Source organism: Podarcis bocagei, assembly GCF_964188305.1.
Source record: "Podarcis bocagei genome assembly, chromosome: W".
Lineage (NCBI taxonomy): Eukaryota > Metazoa > Chordata > Lepidosauria > Squamata > Lacertidae > Podarcis > Podarcis bocagei.
The window spans coordinates 64,075,149-64,094,249 of record NC_138131.1 but is presented as its reverse complement, the minus strand read 5'-3'; the positions used below and the strand labels follow the sequence as shown (position 1 = coordinate 64,094,249).

The window sequence follows — 19,101 nt, the reverse complement described above, 5'->3', positions numbered from 1 at the left end:
GTTCAGGAATCCCATCAGCTTCTGCCAGAAATTCGAGATGAACTGGCGGCCGCGGTCGGACAGTATAGACCGCGGCAGCCCGTGCACTTTGAACACGTGATCTATGAACAGTTTGGCTGTTTGTTCTGCCGTGGCCACCTTCGCACACGGTATGAAATGTGCCATCTTGGAGAACAAGTCCACCACCACTAGTACAGCTGTCTTGCCCCTCGAGCTGGGTAGATCCGTGACAAAGTCCAGGGCCACCCTCTCCCACGGTTCAAACGGCGTTTGCAGCGGTTCCAGCAGTCCCGCCGGTGGTTTGTGCACTGGTTTGGCCCTCTGGCAGGTGTCGCACCTCGCGACGTAGTCCGCGACTTCCCCTCTCAGTCTGGGCCACCAAAAGTCCCTTGCGACTAATTCCACCGTTTTTTCTGTGCCAAAGTGCCCGGCCGTGGGCGCGTCGTGCAACTGCTGCAGTACCTTGGCGCGAAGTTCGTCTCCCGGCACGTAGATGGCCCCTTTACGTAAGAGCAAGCCGTCTCGTATCTGGAACTCGTCGCTCTTCGCCGTGCCCTTGTGCACCTCGGCCATCTTCGCCTGCGCGAATGAGTCGTCCTGCAACGCCCGCCGCACCACTTCCAGGTCTACTGTGGCTGAAGCGCACGCCCACGCTGTTGGCGCGAAGATGTGCATGGCTGCCGCTGGCGTAGCCTCTTCGAGGTATTGCGGTTTTTGGGACAGTGCATCCGCCATGATGTTGGTGTCGCCTGGGACGTACTCTATTTGGAAATCGAAGTCAGCAAAGAACTCCGCCCAACGTATCTGCCTCTGGTTCAGGAACTTCGCCGTGCGCCAGTGCTCCAGATTCTTGTGGTCCGTGCAGACCTGCACCGTGTGCTTGGCGCCGATCAGGAAGTGCCTCCACGCCTTGAAAGCTGCATGAATGGCAAGCAACTCCCTGTCCCAGATGGTGTAGTTCTGCTCCGACTTGCTGAGCTTTCTGGAGTAGAACGCTCCCGGCCTCCAGACCCCCTGTGGGTCCCTCTGCAGCAGGACAGCTCCCACTGCTCTATCGGACGCGTCTGTCTCTACCCGCATCGGTCTGCTGGGGTCGATATGCAGCAGTTGCTCCTCCGACGCGAAGAGACGCTTGAGTGCCTGAAAGGACTGCTCCGCCTGCTCCGTCCAGATGAATTTCTTTTTCTTGGAGCTCAGCGTGTCCGTAATAGCCGCCGTCTGCATCGCGAACCCCTTGATAAACTTGCGATAGAAGTTGGCGAAGCCGACAAACCGCTGGACCTCCTTCCGGTTGCGCGGGCTCTTCCAATCCAACACCGCACGAACCTTGGCGCTGTCCATGGCTAGCCCCTTGTCCGACAACTTGTAGCCCAAGAAATCCACCTCATTCGTGTCGAACTGGCACTTCTCCAGTTTGGCGTACAGTCTATGCTGCTGCAGCCTCTGCAGCACCTCCCGAACGTCCTGGTCATGTGCTTGCTGCGATTCGGAGAATATCAGGATGTCATCCAGAAAACAGACGCACTTCTTGTAGAGGAGTCCCGCCAACACATGATGCATGAAAGCTTGAAAACAGTGAGAACCGTTTTGCAATCCAAACGGCATCACTCTGTATTCGTAGGTGCCCAGAGGCGTGAACATGGCTGTCTTCCACTCATCGCCCTCCCTCATGCGGATGAGATTGTACGCCCCTCGCAGGTCCAACTTGGTGAACACGCGTCCCTTGCGCACCGTCGCCAGTAGGTCGTCAATCCTGGGCATGGGGAAATCAGAGGGCTTGGTCATCTTGTTCAAGAGGCGAAAATCCACCACAAGTCTTTTTTGGGGCGTGTCCTTCTTCTTCACGAAGAAAACAGGACTGCCCCCTACTGCCTTGGACTCCCGGATGAAACCGCGCTCCAAATTGTGATCTATGAACTGTTTGAGTTCCTGTAGTTCGTCCTCAGACATGGAATACAGCTTCCCTTTCGGTAGCGTCGCCCCTGGTAGGAGGTCAATCTTGCAGTCATATTGCCTGTGCGGTGGTAGCTTGTCTGCCTCCTTCTCGCAGAAGACCTCCAGAAAGTCTGCGTATTTGTGGGGGACTGCTTGCAACGTTCCCAACTGCAGCTGTGATTCCTCCTCCTCTCCCTCCTGTCTGGGCAGGATGCAGTGTTCTGCGCAGTAAGAGGAGCCGAAGATCAGCTGTCGCTGGTACCAAGCCAGTGTCGGACTGTGCCTGTCCAGCCAACTCATGCCCAACACAATGGGTGTGTCCGACAGTCGGGTGACATTAAAACTGATGACTTCCCTGTGGTTACCAAGTCGCATCACCATTGGCGGCGTCTGCTTCACCACCTGCCCCCCCAGCAACTCTCTGCCATCCACTGTGACGACTTGCAGGGGCAGAGTGGCAGGCAGTAGCTGTATAGCGTGCTGCTCCACAAAATCCTGCGCTATAAAGTCTGCGTTGCTTCCCGAATCCACAGAAAGCGGCACTTCGATAGTGACGCCATCGGGTAGCTGGAGAGATGCGGTGAGCTGCACTACTGGTTTGGGTGGGAGGGGGTCCGTGGGTTGCAAGATCGCTGGGGACTGCTTCACTGATGCGTCTGGCTGGGCCCCAGTGCCTCTGTCTCCAGCCAGACATCGTCGTTTCCCTGCTGGGGTTCGCTGTGCTGCGTGGCCGCTTTCACCGTTGCGGAGCCTGCAGTGTGCCTGGAGCTCCTCTGGGGACACTCTTTCGCCAAGTGTTGAGAGCTGTCGCATATATAACACTTCCGGGTCCCTCTAGGAGGTTTAGTCTTGACTGCTGCCGGTGCAGGGACTCTGGTAGCTGACTGATCCCTGGCGCCTCCCACCTCCATAGGTTCCACTCCCCCTCCTGGCGGAGGTGTGGATTGCGCACGCGCAGCTTCCCTGGGAACGAAAGAGAAACTTCTCGCTGCTTCGCGCCCTCCACGTCCTTCGTCTCTGCACCACGGACGTTCTTCCAGCCTCACCCCCACAGTCAGCGCCCTTTGGACCACCTCCTGCGTGCTCCGGGGCCTCTCCCCCCTCGCAATTTCGTCTTTAACAGCACTGCTCAGACCCTCCCAGAACAGGTCTCTGACTGGGGGCGAATCCCGGTCCCATTCCAAGGCACTGACCAGCGCAAAAAAGCGGGCGTGATACTGCCTTACGCTCGCCTTCCCTTGTCTCAGTCCATGAATCTCCCGTCGGGCAAGATCCACGTCAATGGTAGATAAAAAGCACGCATCCATCGCTTTGATAAAGGCATCTGCACTCTGAAGCGCCGGATCTTTATCCCTCCACAAATTGCGTAGCCACGCTTTAGTATCCCCATGCAAATGGGATAGTATAAACCCCACTTTCTCTTCCTCATCCCTAAAGTCTTTCGCCAGCAGTTGCAGTGCGCACATTACGTCTGCTCGAAAATTGGGGTACTGTTGTAAATTCCCATCGAAGTGAGCCACAAGCCCTCCTGCTCTCCGTGCCAACCCAACCCCCTCCGGTCTGGGTCCTGGCTGCCCATGCTTAACCAATGCTTCAAACCTGGCGTGGAGATCTCTGTAGGCGGCTGCCGCATCCTCCTCCCTTTTCTTGGATGCCTGTACCTCCGCGTTCAATTGTGTCACTGCCTGTTGCAGCGCTGAAATTTTCTCTGCTTCCGTCATCTCTGCCAACCGTTGTGAGCTTGCTCCCAAACACCAATTTCCTCCTCTCGCTGCTTCTGCCTCCGCTGCGAGGTATCAGGTGTCCGAAGCTATTAGGAGACGGGTCTTACTGTCAGGGCTGCCACCCAGTCCCAGCTCACATAGGACCACGTTAGCCAGCGTTCACGTTAAAAGAGTCTTTATTAGATTACAGGTTCCATTTCCAAACTGCAATGTGCAGCCCTACTTCTTCTAGGTCAGACCGGCGAAGACCCGTCTGAGTCTCCGCCTCTAGCACACCAGTTTAATACCCTAGCCTTGCTCCACCTCCTGCGCCTTTCCTTCCGTCTCTGGGTCCTTCTGCCCCCCGGGGTCTCTTCTTTCCTACTCTCTTCTGACGCAGACCCCCCCTGACCCTTCCGCCTCCTTGCGGCGGGCTTTGGGACCTGGCTCACTCTCTGGGCTGCTTACTGCGCCAGCTTCCGCTACATTTGAACTTGGCGCGCGCGCCCAACTCCCTACCTTCCTCTTGATCGTTTCGTCGCTCCCCGAGGTGGGCGTGACTACTCCTGACTCATGCCCTCCCTCCTTCTGAAAGCCTCCGGAACCCGATATCTGGTCCCCTTTCTCCCCGCTGCTCCCGGCTGGGCACGTGGGTCCCGATCTCCAACTGCTGCTCTCTGATCCCTCTCTGGACCCTTCTTCCTGGGGTGTCCCCCTGCTTTCCCCCCTTGCTCTGACCGCTGGCGCTCCCTTCTGGGAATCCTCGGACTCACTGGACAGGCTCGGTGATCTCGGGTCGTCATCCCCACTCATCTTTCCTTCGTATTCCTCCCCCTCGCTCTCTGTCTCCTCCCTTCTCTGCGTCTCTGCTCCTGAACCCCTGACAGATGCGCTTGAGGAAGGATCGGACGGCAGTGTGTTAGGTGTGCTTTGGGGAGGGGCAGTGGCTGTGGCTGGTGGGTTCGTTACATTCTCCCTTGGTCCTGCGCCTGGTGGATTTGTTTCGTTCTCCCTCGGTCCTGCGCCTCCCCCTCCGGCTCCTGCTCTGCCTCCCGCACCAGGCCCTGGCTGTCGGGGTGCTTCGGGTTTGGGGTAGTAGAAGGGGACGAGGGTTCGATCCAATTGTTCCTCCTGAGCTCTAATCTCATCGTATGGGGGGGGGTCCAGTTGTTTTTAAAACAGCCATTTGGCGGACGATTTGGGCTTGCTGCCGTTGAAATAATTCGCGGGCTTCGGCAAAGGCGTTCAGGTAGTATAGTTGCCGGGGCCTCTCGTCAGCCAGGTAAGTTTTAAGTGCTTGCATTTTTTGAAGATTAAAGGAGCCGTGGGATGGCCATCTAGAAGCTGGCTCTAGGTGGTGGGTAAAGGCAACCCACGAGATGTTACAAAGGTCCCTCAGCTTGGACTTTGAGAGCCCCTTTCTCCCTTTCAGTTCCTTCCAGTTTAAGAGGACGAATTGAAGAGGGGTATCAGAGTCCTCCCTGTGGCGGAAAGGCTCCGCGGAAGCCTTGTCGCCGGGAGGAGTCCAGTCTGAGTGTTTGGAAGTCTGGGCTCCCATCCTTTCTTTTCTATCAGGTTGTTGTTTCGCTAGCGAAGAATGCTAAAGGCAGAAAGGGATGAACGTACACACACAAGGGAAGAGGGAAGAGGGTTTGGGAAGAAGAGGGTAGAAAAAGATCCTTTCAGTATTTTGGAATGTCCTTGTCTTAGTGGAATCTCTGCTTATTTCTGAACCACAAACTATTTGCTTAAAACCTCGAGCCTGAACGGAAATCTAAACCACGGGTCGCTGCCCGGAAACCTAAACCACGGGTCGCTGCCCGGAAACCTAAACCACGGGTCTCTACCCGGAAACCTAAACCACGGGTCGCTGCCCGGAAACCTAAACCACGGGTCTCTGCCCGGAAACCTAAACCACAGTACTGTTTCAAAGCTAATCCTAGTGTGGGGCCCCAATTGTGAACCTCCCCTCTACCCTCCACAACAGCCCCCTGCCTAGCCTTTAGACTAAATTCGGCTTCCCTACTGAACGCCTGCACAGTGCAGTGCCAGATCGGGCTCCGAGAAAAACAAAGGTTTGAAAGGAAGCAAATGACCTTGCGTTCTCACATACCCGGGTCATCCCTAACAAAGGTCGCCGGGCAGGAGGGGCGGCTTCATTTGCACAGGCAGATAAGGTAGAGAGAGATTTGTAAGGACACCCCTGGACGACTCCGAAAGGGACGTCAGAGAAATAACAGGCACCGCGCTTCCCTGGCCACACTTCCGAAAGGGAAAGCGGGGGAGAAAAGGAGAGAGACTTGTAGGGGACGCCTTTGGCCGACTCCGAAAAAGGACGTCAGAGAAACAATAAGCACCACGTTTTCCTGGCCATACTTCCGAAAGGGAAAACGGGGGAGAAAAGGGAAAGGAGATTCAAGATTTGTAGGTGTAACGTTGGAAATAAAGGAGAAAGATCTGGCTGTTGTGGAGACGTTATTTTCCACCCTCCTCCCAATGTATTTTCTTCGGAACCATACTCACGTCCGTTGATGTCCCTCGCAGATCCCGGGATCCTTCCTTAGCCGGCTTTACCTCGCCTTTGCTCTCTCTGGTTGGGCTTCTGGTGACGGTTGATTACCGCCCGCAAAGAGGAGGCAGGGAGAGGAAGAAAAGGATCCCCGGGCTAAGGTAGCCCGGTGGCGCCCGATCCCCTCTATCTCCCCTCTCACCTTTACAGGAGAACCAAGTGTCCCTGAGTCGCGGTCGCCAACTGTTAATGGAAAATCAAGGGTCCTCTTGGGCAAATGAAGACACCGACCAGAGCAAGTCAGAGCAAAACAGCAGCCAGTAGGCTCGGTCTTTATTTAAGAAAAGACTGTCACGACAGGACTCCCACCGCCCACGAGGTGAAGCAAGATGGAAGCCCCGAACAAAGAGAGACCCTAACTTTTATTAGTTGCTAATCCCTTAAGCTACACCCTCAGAATTACATCATATTTACATCATGATTATATTAAAAATAGGAGGAGTCGGGGAGGGGCTGCACAGGTAACCCGAGTGTCCTGACACCTGGCCGGAGCCTCCTTCCCCCTCCCCGCATGAGTCATGTACGAAAACAAAAGGAAAGGATGAAGTTTCCTGCCCCCTGAGGGGGGTCCGGTCACAGTCCTTTGTGAGTGTCCGCGCGGAATACACCAAGATATGCAGTTCATTGTGTCCTTGATAGTCTTCCATCTGAGCCCATCACCGATGGCTATCAAGGTGGTCACGTCTAGTAGGAAGGAATGCAGAGTACGTGACTGCTCGGTCAAGGGATTATGGCCGCTTGATATCAGACCACCCCCTTTTGATAGTCTTTGTAATATCCAGCAGAATAAAAGTGGTCCGGTGAAAATCCGAAGTACGGCTGATTTTTAGTAAATTTACAAAGGATATTGTCTTTGAAGTTCAAAGCACTTTCGCCTTCAGGAAGCGGCTTGCTACATTTTGATTAGATCAGTCACGGTCAATTGAACTCGGAAACTTTGTATTGAGAGCTGTCAAGGATAGGGAGGAGAGCGGCAGTAACCTGCAGTACCTGCGTGGCCGCCGCAAGGGGCGCTGTTCGGTAATGCTGATTGGCTGAGGCGGGCGCCGATTGACAGCGGAACTCGGTCGGCCGGTCTACTCATAATAGGAATAGGGCTATGCGGAGCGCTAAAGAGGGAAGCTGTCAAGCTAGCGCTTCCTTATTTACGGAAGGCTTTAAGGGATGCCCCTCTAAAGGGACGTCTACAGGGTCAGAAAGGGGAAGATGTGTGTATGTGTGAGTGTGGTGCTTGTGTAACACGTGTCAGTGAGTGGGGGGGGGTTTCCGGTGACAAAACAAACAAACAAACAGGAGACCCAAGTACCAGAGCAGGCGGGGTAGAAATAAATACTACTACTAGTAGTAGTAGTAGTTACAAACAGGAGACCCAAGTACCAGAGTAGCCGTAGTAGTAGTAGTAGTAGTAGTAGTAGTAGTAACTATGGGAGTTGGAACTTAAGAGGTTAAGTTGTTCCCATGATGCCTCAGCATTCTGACGTCAGTTTTTGGAAGCTTGGGAGGAGCTTGGGAGTGGTTTGACTCTGAGGGTCTCAGTCTGCTTTCGGGAACGCTACCGAAAGGGAGCAATGGGTGAGCTTTCACCAGGTTTGAAGTTACGCTGTTAAACTTCATGATTAAAGGCTAAGAAGATAAGAAACGCCTGTGTGTTTGGATTTATTAACACAAGCTGCAATTGCTTCACCGCTGTGTTTATCTCTGCTACCGGCAAGAGGGAGAGGCAGGAAGGATCTTTGGATCGGTCGGACAGGCAGCAGAGCTGTGCAGGGAAACGTGCCAGGCTCCATGTTTGTTTTCCTTGGCACTCAAGGCACTATTGGCCTCTCCGTTTGCCAATAGGTTATGGGTGGTTGCCAAAGCTTTGAAGCATTGCAGGAACGTCCCACATGTGGGGGATGCCAGCAGGAAAGTTGCTGGGGCCAGCCGGAGCTGTCTTTGAGGCTGGAAGGAGCTCGCTGGGGAGAGCCGATCTGCCGGAGGCCGGAGGAAGCTGATGCTGTCGTGAGTAAGCTTACCCCGGGGGAGGAGGAGATGGCTCAGTCCCAGGAACATGGCTTTGAGCTTAAGCTGCCATGTGAAAAGTGAACAATCCAAACGTGGCCGGAGTTTTGAGGCAAGCAAGCTGAAAGACGCAGAGGTTTGCCTGTGTTGCTGAGAGCTAAGAGCAGCAGGAAATCGTCTCTCCGGACGGGGTGCTGGATAAGCTGTGAGTAAGCTTGGGGACCCTTGGGAGAACGGAAGACAATGGCAGGCAGCCAGGTCTTGGAGGACATTCCGTCTGGAAAGCTCACTCTAAGAAGTTGGGCAAGGACGTGAAGTCAGCAAGGGCTGTCTGGGGATGTACTGCTGCGTTTGCTGTGAAGCTTCAGCAGGAGGCCAGAGCCCTGGGGAAGGAATACAAAAGCCTAGAGATGGCTGTAGCCCCTGTTCCTGATGATTTAGCCTCAAGGAGTGCTAGTGAGCAAGTCGGGGGGGGCGGAAAATTCCAAAGGCAAGTTTAAGAAGCTTGCTGGAATGAGATGGCGGTTCAGAGGGGGCAAAGCTGGCAAGGAGTGCTTTTCCGGAAGAAGAAGGAGAAGGAGGCCAGCTGGGAGGAGCCCCGGGCAGTGTTTTTCCACTGGAGTTCAACATCTGCGTGGCAGTTGCCCCCACCGGAGCAGAGAGCCGAGGCAGGATGTTGCCAAGGACACTTCTCATGGGAAACAGGCGGGTTTCCATGGTAACCAGTCGGGAAGAGGAGGCCAGCGTGGGAACGCAAGGGAAGGATGTGGCTCAGACACTGGGGAGAGTTGTTTTCTTATCACTGCTTCTATGGCAACTGTGAAGAACAACTCCAGCCAGGACATGGTGATGCGCTGGGTTTTGGATACTACTGTCAGTCGTCACCTGATAAGCAAACCTGCTTTGGCGAAGCAGGGGTACAATGTTTGTTTTGAAAATGACACCTGTTCCATTTTCAGAGGAGGGAGACAACTGGTCAACGTGCAGAGGGAGAACAATCTCTTTGTTCTGGAGTCACCTCTGGAGGGTGGTGGGAATGCTGGAAAAGCACAGGTGCAGTGTGCTAAGGTTCCCAGTCATGTGCGAAAGTTGCACAGGTGCACAAAAGGGTGCGAACTCCGGAAATGTGGGAGGAGATCCCAAGGGTGCAGGGCATGCAAAGGTGCAAAGGTACTTGGTTTTCCCGGGTTTGGGAGGGTAGCCAAAGAGCCCTTTGAGTTTGTTCACACAGATCTGTCAGGACCCATGAGGTGTGAGAGTCTGGGTGGGGCCAGGTATGTGCTGTCGCTGACAGGTGACCACAGCCAGGTTGGCTGGTGTTTCTCTCTCAAATCACAGGGGGAGGTGGCGCAACTGATCCAGGATTGGGTTGAAGAGGTGGAACGAAGTTTCTCCACCAGGGTGCAAGGGTTCAAGAGCGACCGAGGGTCACAGTTTGCTGGGTCTGCTCTGGAGGAATTTTTCAAGGAAAAGGGAATACGTCACCAGGTGACGGGTGCAAAGTCTCCTCAAGGGGAGGAGAGGGAGGCAGAGGCTGATCCCGGTGATGGGGACCAGGTCCAGGATCAGGGTTCAGAACCCGGTGATGGGGACCAGGTCCAGGGTCAGGGGTCAGGGGAGGTTTGGGCATCTCCAAGGGTTGTGAAAGGAATGTCCAGGTGTGAGGCTTCATCTCCGGTAAGCGTAATGGAGAAAGCTCACAGACGGGTTGTCAAGTCAGAGGGGGAAAAGTCTGACGGAGAAGACACAACTGCTGGCCCAAGTGGGTCAGAGGGGTTTCAGGTCACGGGTGCGTGGGAAAGTGTCGCACAGTGTGATTCTGGGAATGTTGAAGGGGTTCAACAGGTGCCTGGGAAAGATGCCGGGAAGGGGCACAAGGCAAAGGGAAAGGTGTTGAGCTCAAAAAAGGTCTTGTCAGAATGTGTGGCAGAGGGGGTATGGGAGTTGGAACTTAAGAGGTTAAGTTGTTCCCATGATGCCTCAGCATTCTGACGTCAGTTTTTGGAAGCTTGGGAGGAGCTTGGGAGTGGTTTGACTCTGAGGGTCTCAGTCTGCTTTCGGGAACGCTACCGAAAGGGAGCAATGGGTGAGCTTTCACCAGGTTTGAAGTTACGCTGTTAAACTTCATGATTAAAGGCTAAGAAGATAAGAAACGCCTGTGTGTTTGGATTTATTAACACAAGCTGCAATTGCTTCACCGCTGTGTTTATCTCTGCTACCGGCAAGAGGGAGAGGCAGGAAGGATCTTTGGATCGGTCGGACAGGCAGCAGAGCTGTGCAGGGAAACGTGCCAGGCTCCATGTTTGTTTTCCTTGGCACTCAAGGCACTATTGGCCTCTCCGTTTGCCAATAGGTTATGGGTGGTTGCCAAAGCTTTGAAGCATTGCAGGAACGTCCCACATGTGGGGGATGCCAGCAGGAAAGTTGCTGGGGCCAGCCGGAGCTGTCTTTGAGGCTGGAAGGAGCTCGCTGGGGAGAGCCGATCTGCCGGAGGCCGGAGGAAGCTGATGCTGTCGTGAGTAAGCTTACCCCGGGGGAGGAGGAGATGGCTCAGTCCCAGGAACATGGCTTTGAGCTTAAGCTGCCATGTGAAAAGTGAACAATCCAAACGTGGCCGGAGTTTTGAGGCAAGCAAGCTGAAAGACGCAGAGGTTTGCCTGTGTTGCTGAGAGCTAAGAGCAGCAGGAAATCGTCTCTCCGGACGGGGTGCTGGATAAGCTGTGAGTAAGCTTGGGGACCCTTGGGAGAACGGAAGACAATGGCAGGCAGCCAGGTCTTGGAGGACATTCCGTCTGGAAAGCTCACTCTAAGAAGTTGGGCAAGGACGTGAAGTCAGCAAGGGCTGTCTGGGGATGTACTGCTGCGTTTGCTGTGAAGCTTCAGCAGGAGGCCAGAGCCCTGGGGAAGGAATACAAAAGCCTAGAGATGGCTGTAGCCCCTGTTCCTGATGATTTAGCCTCAAGGAGTGCTAGTGAGCAAGTCGGGGGGGGCGGAAAATTCCAAAGGCAAGTTTAAGAAGCTTGCTGGAATGAGATGGCGGTTCAGAGGGGGCAAAGCTGGCAAGGAGTGCTTTTCCGGAAGAAGAAGGAGAAGGAGGCCAGCTGGGAGGAGCCCCGGGCAGTGTTTTTCCACTGGAGTTCAACATCTGCGTGGCAGTTGCCCCCACCGGAGCAGAGAGCCGAGGCAGGATGTTGCCAAGGACACTTCTCATGGGAAACAGGCGGGTTTCCATGGTAACCAGTCGGGAAGAGGAGGCCAGCGTGGGAACGCAAGGGAAGGATGTGGCTCAGACACTGGGGAGAGTTGTTTTCTTATCACTGCTTCTATGGCAACTGTGAAGAACAACTCCAGCCAGGACATGGTGATGCGCTGGGTTTTGGATACTACTGTCAGTCGTCACCTGATAAGCAAACCTGCTTTGGCGAAGCAGGGGTACAATGTTTGTTTTGAAAATGACACCTGTTCCATTTTCAGAGGAGGGAGACAACTGGTCAACGTGCAGAGGGAGAACAATCTCTTTGTTCTGGAGTCACCTCTGGAGGGTGGTGGGAATGCTGGAAAAGCACAGGTGCAGTGTGCTAAGGTTCCCAGTCATGTGCGAAAGTTGCACAGGTGCACAAAAGGGTGCGAACTCCGGAAATGTGGGAGGAGATCCCAAGGGTGCAGGGCATGCAAAGGTGCAAAGGTACTTGGTTTTCCCGGGTTTGGGAGGGTAGCCAAAGAGCCCTTTGAGTTTGTTCACACAGATCTGTCAGGACCCATGAGGTGTGAGAGTCTGGGTGGGGCCAGGTATGTGCTGTCGCTGACAGGTGACCACAGCCAGGTTGGCTGGTGTTTCTCTCTCAAATCACAGGGGGAGGTGGCGCAACTGATCCAGGATTGGGTTGAAGAGGTGGAACGAAGTTTCTCCACCAGGGTGCAAGGGTTCAAGAGCGACCGAGGGTCACAGTTTGCTGGGTCTGCTCTGGAGGAATTTTTCAAGGAAAAGGGAATACGTCACCAGGTGACGGGTGCAAAGTCTCCTCAAGGGGAGGAGAGGGAGGCAGAGGCTGATCCCGGTGATGGGGACCAGGTCCAGGATCAGGGTTCAGAACCCGGTGATGGGGACCAGGTCCAGGGTCAGGGGTCAGGGGAGGTTTGGGCATCTCCAAGGGTTGTGAAAGGAATGTCCAGGTGTGAGGCTTCATCTCCGGTAAGCGTAATGGAGAAAGCTCACAGACGGGTTGTCAAGTCAGAGGGGGAAAAGTCTGACGGAGAAGACACAACTGCTGGCCCAAGTGGGTCAGAGGGGTTTCAGGTCACGGGTGCGTGGGAAAGTGTCGCACAGTGTGATTCTGGGAATGTTGAAGGGGTTCAACAGGTGCCTGGGAAAGATGCCGGGAAGGGGCACAAGGCAAAGGGAAAGGTGTTGAGCTCAAAAAAGGTCTTGTCAGAATGTGTGGCAGAGGGGGTATGGGAGTTGGAACTTAAGAGGTTAAGTTGTTCCCATGATGCCTCAGCATTCTGACGTCAGTTTTTGGAAGCTTGGGAGGAGCTTGGGAGTGGTTTGACTCTGAGGGTCTCAGTCTGCTTTCGGGAACGCTACCGAAAGGGAGCAATGGGTGAGCTTTCACCAGGTTTGAAGTTACGCTGTTAAACTTCATGATTAAAGGCTAAGAAGATAAGAAACGCCTGTGTGTTTGGATTTATTAACACAAGCTGCAATTGCTTCACCGCTGTGTTTATCTCTGCTACCGGCAAGAGGGAGAGGCAGGAAGGATCTTTGGATCGGTCGGACAGGCAGCAGAGCTGTGCAGGGAAACGTGCCAGGCTCCATGTTTGTTTTCCTTGGCACTCAAGGCACTATTGGCCTCTCCGTTTGCCAATAGGTTATGGGTGGTTGCCAAAGCTTTGAAGCATTGCAGGAACGTCCCACATGTGGGGGATGCCAGCAGGAAAGTTGCTGGGGCCAGCCGGAGCTGTCTTTGAGGCTGGAAGGAGCTCGCTGGGGAGAGCCGATCTGCCGGAGGCCGGAGGAAGCTGATGCTGTCGTGAGTAAGCTTACCCCGGGGGAGGAGGAGATGGCTCAGTCCCAGGAACATGGCTTTGAGCTTAAGCTGCCATGTGAAAAGTGAACAATCCAAACGTGGCCGGAGTTTTGAGGCAAGCAAGCTGAAAGACGCAGAGGTTTGCCTGTGTTGCTGAGAGCTAAGAGCAGCAGGAAATCGTCTCTCCGGACGGGGTGCTGGATAAGCTGTGAGTAAGCTTGGGGACCCTTGGGAGAACGGAAGACAATGGCAGGCAGCCAGGTCTTGGAGGACATTCCGTCTGGAAAGCTCACTCTAAGAAGTTGGGCAAGGACGTGAAGTCAGCAAGGGCTGTCTGGGGATGTACTGCTGCGTTTGCTGTGAAGCTTCAGCAGGAGGCCAGAGCCCTGGGGAAGGAATACAAAAGCCTAGAGATGGCTGTAGCCCCTGTTCCTGATGATTTAGCCTCAAGGAGTGCTAGTGAGCAAGTCGGGGGGGGCGGAAAATTCCAAAGGCAAGTTTAAGAAGCTTGCTGGAATGAGATGGCGGTTCAGAGGGGGCAAAGCTGGCAAGGAGTGCTTTTCCGGAAGAAGAAGGAGAAGGAGGCCAGCTGGGAGGAGCCCCGGGCAGTGTTTTTCCACTGGAGTTCAACATCTGCGTGGCAGTTGCCCCCACCGGAGCAGAGAGCCGAGGCAGGATGTTGCCAAGGACACTTCTCATGGGAAACAGGCGGGTTTCCATGGTAACCAGTCGGGAAGAGGAGGCCAGCGTGGGAACGCAAGGGAAGGATGTGGCTCAGACACTGGGGAGAGTTGTTTTCTTATCACTGCTTCTATGGCAACTGTGAAGAACAACTCCAGCCAGGACATGGTGATGCGCTGGGTTTTGGATACTACTGTCAGTCGTCACCTGATAAGCAAACCTGCTTTGGCGAAGCAGGGGTACAATGTTTGTTTTGAAAATGACACCTGTTCCATTTTCAGAGGAGGGAGACAACTGGTCAACGTGCAGAGGGAGAACAATCTCTTTGTTCTGGAGTCACCTCTGGAGGGTGGTGGGAATGCTGGAAAAGCACAGGTGCAGTGTGCTAAGGTTCCCAGTCATGTGCGAAAGTTGCACAGGTGCACAAAAGGGTGCGAACTCCGGAAATGTGGGAGGAGATCCCAAGGGTGCAGGGCATGCAAAGGTGCAAAGGTACTTGGTTTTCCCGGGTTTGGGAGGGTAGCCAAAGAGCCCTTTGAGTTTGTTCACACAGATCTGTCAGGACCCATGAGGTGTGAGAGTCTGGGTGGGGCCAGGTATGTGCTGTCGCTGACAGGTGACCACAGCCAGGTTGGCTGGTGTTTCTCTCTCAAATCACAGGGGGAGGTGGCGCAACTGATCCAGGATTGGGTTGAAGAGGTGGAACGAAGTTTCTCCACCAGGGTGCAAGGGTTCAAGAGCGACCGAGGGTCACAGTTTGCTGGGTCTGCTCTGGAGGAATTTTTCAAGGAAAAGGGAATACGTCACCAGGTGACGGGTGCAAAGTCTCCTCAAGGGGAGGAGAGGGAGGCAGAGGCTGATCCCGGTGATGGGGACCAGGTCCAGGATCAGGGTTCAGAACCCGGTGATGGGGACCAGGTCCAGGGTCAGGGGTCAGGGGAGGTTTGGGCATCTCCAAGGGTTGTGAAAGGAATGTCCAGGTGTGAGGCTTCATCTCCGGTAAGCGTAATGGAGAAAGCTCACAGACGGGTTGTCAAGTCAGAGGGGGAAAAGTCTGACGGAGAAGACACAACTGCTGGCCCAAGTGGGTCAGAGGGGTTTCAGGTCACGGGTGCGTGGGAAAGTGTCGCACAGTGTGATTCTGGGAATGTTGAAGGGGTTCAACAGGTGCCTGGGAAAGATGCCGGGAAGGGGCACAAGGCAAAGGGAAAGGTGTTGAGCTCAAAAAAGGTCTTGTCAGAATGTGTGGCAGAGGGGGTATGGGAGTTGGAACTTAAGAGGTTAAGTTGTTCCCATGATGCCTCAGCATTCTGACGTCAGTTTTTGGAAGCTTGGGAGGAGCTTGGGAGTGGTTTGACTCTGAGGGTCTCAGTCTGCTTTCGGGAACGCTACCGAAAGGGAGCAATGGGTGAGCTTTCACCAGGTTTGAAGTTACGCTGTTAAACTTCATGATTAAAGGCTAAGAAGATAAGAAACGCCTGTGTGTTTGGATTTATTAACACAAGCTGCAATTGCTTCACCGCTGTGTTTATCTCTGCTACCGGCAAGAGGGAGAGGCAGGAAGGATCTTTGGATCGGTCGGACAGGCAGCAGAGCTGTGCAGGGAAACGTGCCAGGCTCCATGTTTGTTTTCCTTGGCACTCAAGGCACTATTGGCCTCTCCGTTTGCCAATAGGTTATGGGTGGTTGCCAAAGCTTTGAAGCATTGCAGGAACGTCCCACATGTGGGGGATGCCAGCAGGAAAGTTGCTGGGGCCAGCCGGAGCTGTCTTTGAGGCTGGAAGGAGCTCGCTGGGGAGAGCCGATCTGCCGGAGGCCGGAGGAAGCTGATGCTGTCGTGAGTAAGCTTACCCCGGGGGAGGAGGAGATGGCTCAGTCCCAGGAACATGGCTTTGAGCTTAAGCTGCCATGTGAAAAGTGAACAATCCAAACGTGGCCGGAGTTTTGAGGCAAGCAAGCTGAAAGACGCAGAGGTTTGCCTGTGTTGCTGAGAGCTAAGAGCAGCAGGAAATCGTCTCTCCGGACGGGGTGCTGGATAAGCTGTGAGTAAGCTTGGGGACCCTTGGGAGAACGGAAGACAATGGCAGGCAGCCAGGTCTTGGAGGACATTCCGTCTGGAAAGCTCACTCTAAGAAGTTGGGCAAGGACGTGAAGTCAGCAAGGGCTGTCTGGGGATGTACTGCTGCGTTTGCTGTGAAGCTTCAGCAGGAGGCCAGAGCCCTGGGGAAGGAATACAAAAGCCTAGAGATGGCTGTAGCCCCTGTTCCTGATGATTTAGCCTCAAGGAGTGCTAGTGAGCAAGTCGGGGGGGGCGGAAAATTCCAAAGGCAAGTTTAAGAAGCTTGCTGGAATGAGATGGCGGTTCAGAGGGGGCAAAGCTGGCAAGGAGTGCTTTTCCGGAAGAAGAAGGAGAAGGAGGCCAGCTGGGAGGAGCCCCGGGCAGTGTTTTTCCACTGGAGTTCAACATCTGCGTGGCAGTTGCCCCCACCGGAGCAGAGAGCCGAGGCAGGATGTTGCCAAGGACACTTCTCATGGGAAACAGGCGGGTTTCCATGGTAACCAGTCGGGAAGAGGAGGCCAGCGTGGGAACGCAAGGGAAGGATGTGGCTCAGACACTGGGGAGAGTTGTTTTCTTATCACTGCTTCTATGGCAACTGTGAAGAACAACTCCAGCCAGGACATGGTGATGCGCTGGGTTTTGGATACTACTGTCAGTCGTCACCTGATAAGCAAACCTGCTTTGGCGAAGCAGGGGTACAATGTTTGTTTTGAAAATGACACCTGTTCCATTTTCAGAGGAGGGAGACAACTGGTCAACGTGCAGAGGGAGAACAATCTCTTTGTTCTGGAGTCACCTCTGGAGGGTGGTGGGAATGCTGGAAAAGCACAGGTGCAGTGTGCTAAGGTTCCCAGTCATGTGCGAAAGTTGCACAGGTGCACAAAAGGGTGCGAACTCCGGAAATGTGGGAGGAGATCCCAAGGGTGCAGGGCATGCAAAGGTGCAAAGGTACTTGGTTTTCCCGGGTTTGGGAGGGTAGCCAAAGAGCCCTTTGAGTTTGTTCACACAGATCTGTCAGGACCCATGAGGTGTGAGAGTCTGGGTGGGGCCAGGTATGTGCTGTCGCTGACAGGTGACCACAGCCAGGTTGGCTGGTGTTTCTCTCTCAAATCACAGGGGGAGGTGGCGCAACTGATCCAGGATTGGGTTGAAGAGGTGGAACGAAGTTTCTCCACCAGGGTGCAAGGGTTCAAGAGCGACCGAGGGTCACAGTTTGCTGGGTCTGCTCTGGAGGAATTTTTCAAGGAAAAGGGAATACGTCACCAGGTGACGGGTGCAAAGTCTCCTCAAGGGGAGGAGAGGGAGGCAGAGGCTGATCCCGGTGATGGGGACCAGGTCCAGGATCAGGGTTCAGAACCCGGTGATGGGGACCAGGTCCAGGGTCAGGGGTCAGGGGAGGTTTGGGCATCTCCAAGGGTTGTGAAAGGAATGTCCAGGTGTGAGGCTTCATCTCCGGTAAGCGTAATGGAGAAAGCTCACAGACGGGTTGTCAAGTCAGAGGGGGAAAAGTCTGACGGAGAAGACACAACTGCTGGCCCAAGTGGGTCAGAGGGGTTTCAGGTCACGGGTGCGTGGGAAAGTGTCGCACAGTGTGATTCTGGGAATGTTGAAGGGGTTCAACAGGTGCCTGGGAAAGATGCCGGGAAGGGGCACAAGGCAAAGGGAAAGGTGTTGAGCTCAAAAAAGGTCTTGTCAGAATGTGTGGCAGAGGGGGTATGGGAGTTGGAACTTAAGAGGTTAAGTTGTTCCCATGATGCCTCAGCATTCTGACGTCAGTTTTTGGAAGCTTGGGAGGAGCTTGGGAGTGGTTTGACTCTGAGGGTCTCAGTCTGCTTTCGGGAACGCTACCGAAAGGGAGCAATGGGTGAGCTTTCACCAGGTTTGAAGTTACGCTGTTAAACTTCATGATTAAAGGCTAAGAAGATAAGAAACGCCTGTGTGTTTGGATTTATTAACACAAGCTGCAATTGCTTCACCGCTGTGTTTATCTCTGCTACCGGCAAGAGGGAGAGGCAGGAAGGATCTTTGGATCGGTCGGACAGGCAGCAGAGCTGTGCAGGGAAACGTGCCAGGCTCCATGTTTGTTTTCCTTGGCACTCAAGGCACTATTGGCCTCTCCGTTTGCCAATAGTAACAACAACAATAAACAAACAAACAAACAGGAGACCCAAGTACCAGAGTAGCCGTAGTAGTAGTAATAATAAAAAAACAACAACAAACAAACAGGAGACCCAAGTAGGCGGGGTAGAATTAAATGCTAGTTGTAGTAGTAGTAGTAGTAGTAGTAGTAGTAAACAAACGGGAGACCCAAGTACCAGAGTAGGCGGGTTAGAAATAAATGCTAGTTGCAATAGTAGTACTAGTAGTGGTTACAAACAGGAGACCCAAGTACCAGAGCAGGCGGGGTAGAAATAAATACTAGTAGTAGTAGTAGTAGTTACAAACAGGAGACCCAAGTACCAGAGTAGCCGTAGTAGCCGTAGTAGTAGTAGTAGTAGTAGTAGTAGTAGTAGTAACAACACCAATAAACAAACAAACAGGAGACCCAAGTACCAGAGTAGCCGTAGTAGTAGTAATAATAAAAAAACAACAACAAACAAACAGGAGACCCAAGTAGGCGGGGTAGAATTAAATGCTAGTAGTAGTAGTAGTAGTAGTAGTAGTAGTAGTAAACAAACGGGAGACCCAAGTACCAGAGTAGGCGGGTTAGAAATAAATGCTAGTTGTAATAGTAGTACTAGTAGTGGTTACAAACAGGAGACCCAAGTACCAGAGCAGGCGGGGTAGAAATAAATACTACTACTAGTAGTAGTAGTAGTAGTTACAAACAGGAGACCCAAGTACCAGAGTAGCCGTAGTAGCCGTAGTAGCCGTAGTAGCCGTAGTAGTAGTAGTAACAACAACAACAACAAACAAACAAACAAACAGCAGACCCAAGTACCAGAGTAGCCGTAGTAGTAGTAATAATAAAAAAACAACAACAAACAAACAGGAGACCCAAGTAGGCGGGGTAGAATTAAATGCTAGTTGTTGTTGTAGTAGTAGTAGTAGTAGTAAACAAACGGGAGACCCAAGTACCAGAGTAGGCGGGTTAGAAATAAATGCTAGTTGTAATAGTAGTACTAG

General features: G+C 53.5%; 1 protein-coding gene and 1 pseudogene across 5 annotated transcripts in view; one reads left to right on the top strand and one right to left on the bottom strand.

Annotated features, from left to right (window-relative positions):
- LOC308578205 (protein CIMAP1C-like) overlaps positions 1-19,101 on the bottom strand; it is a 797,869-nt pseudogene that overhangs the window by 167,673 nt on the left and 611,095 nt on the right. The window lies entirely within an intron of this gene.
- Positions 1-19,101, top strand: part of LOC308578024 (cytoplasmic dynein 2 intermediate chain 2-like) — a 54,512-nt gene that overhangs the window by 11,801 nt on the left and 23,610 nt on the right. The gene's annotated exons all lie outside the window — the stretch shown is intronic.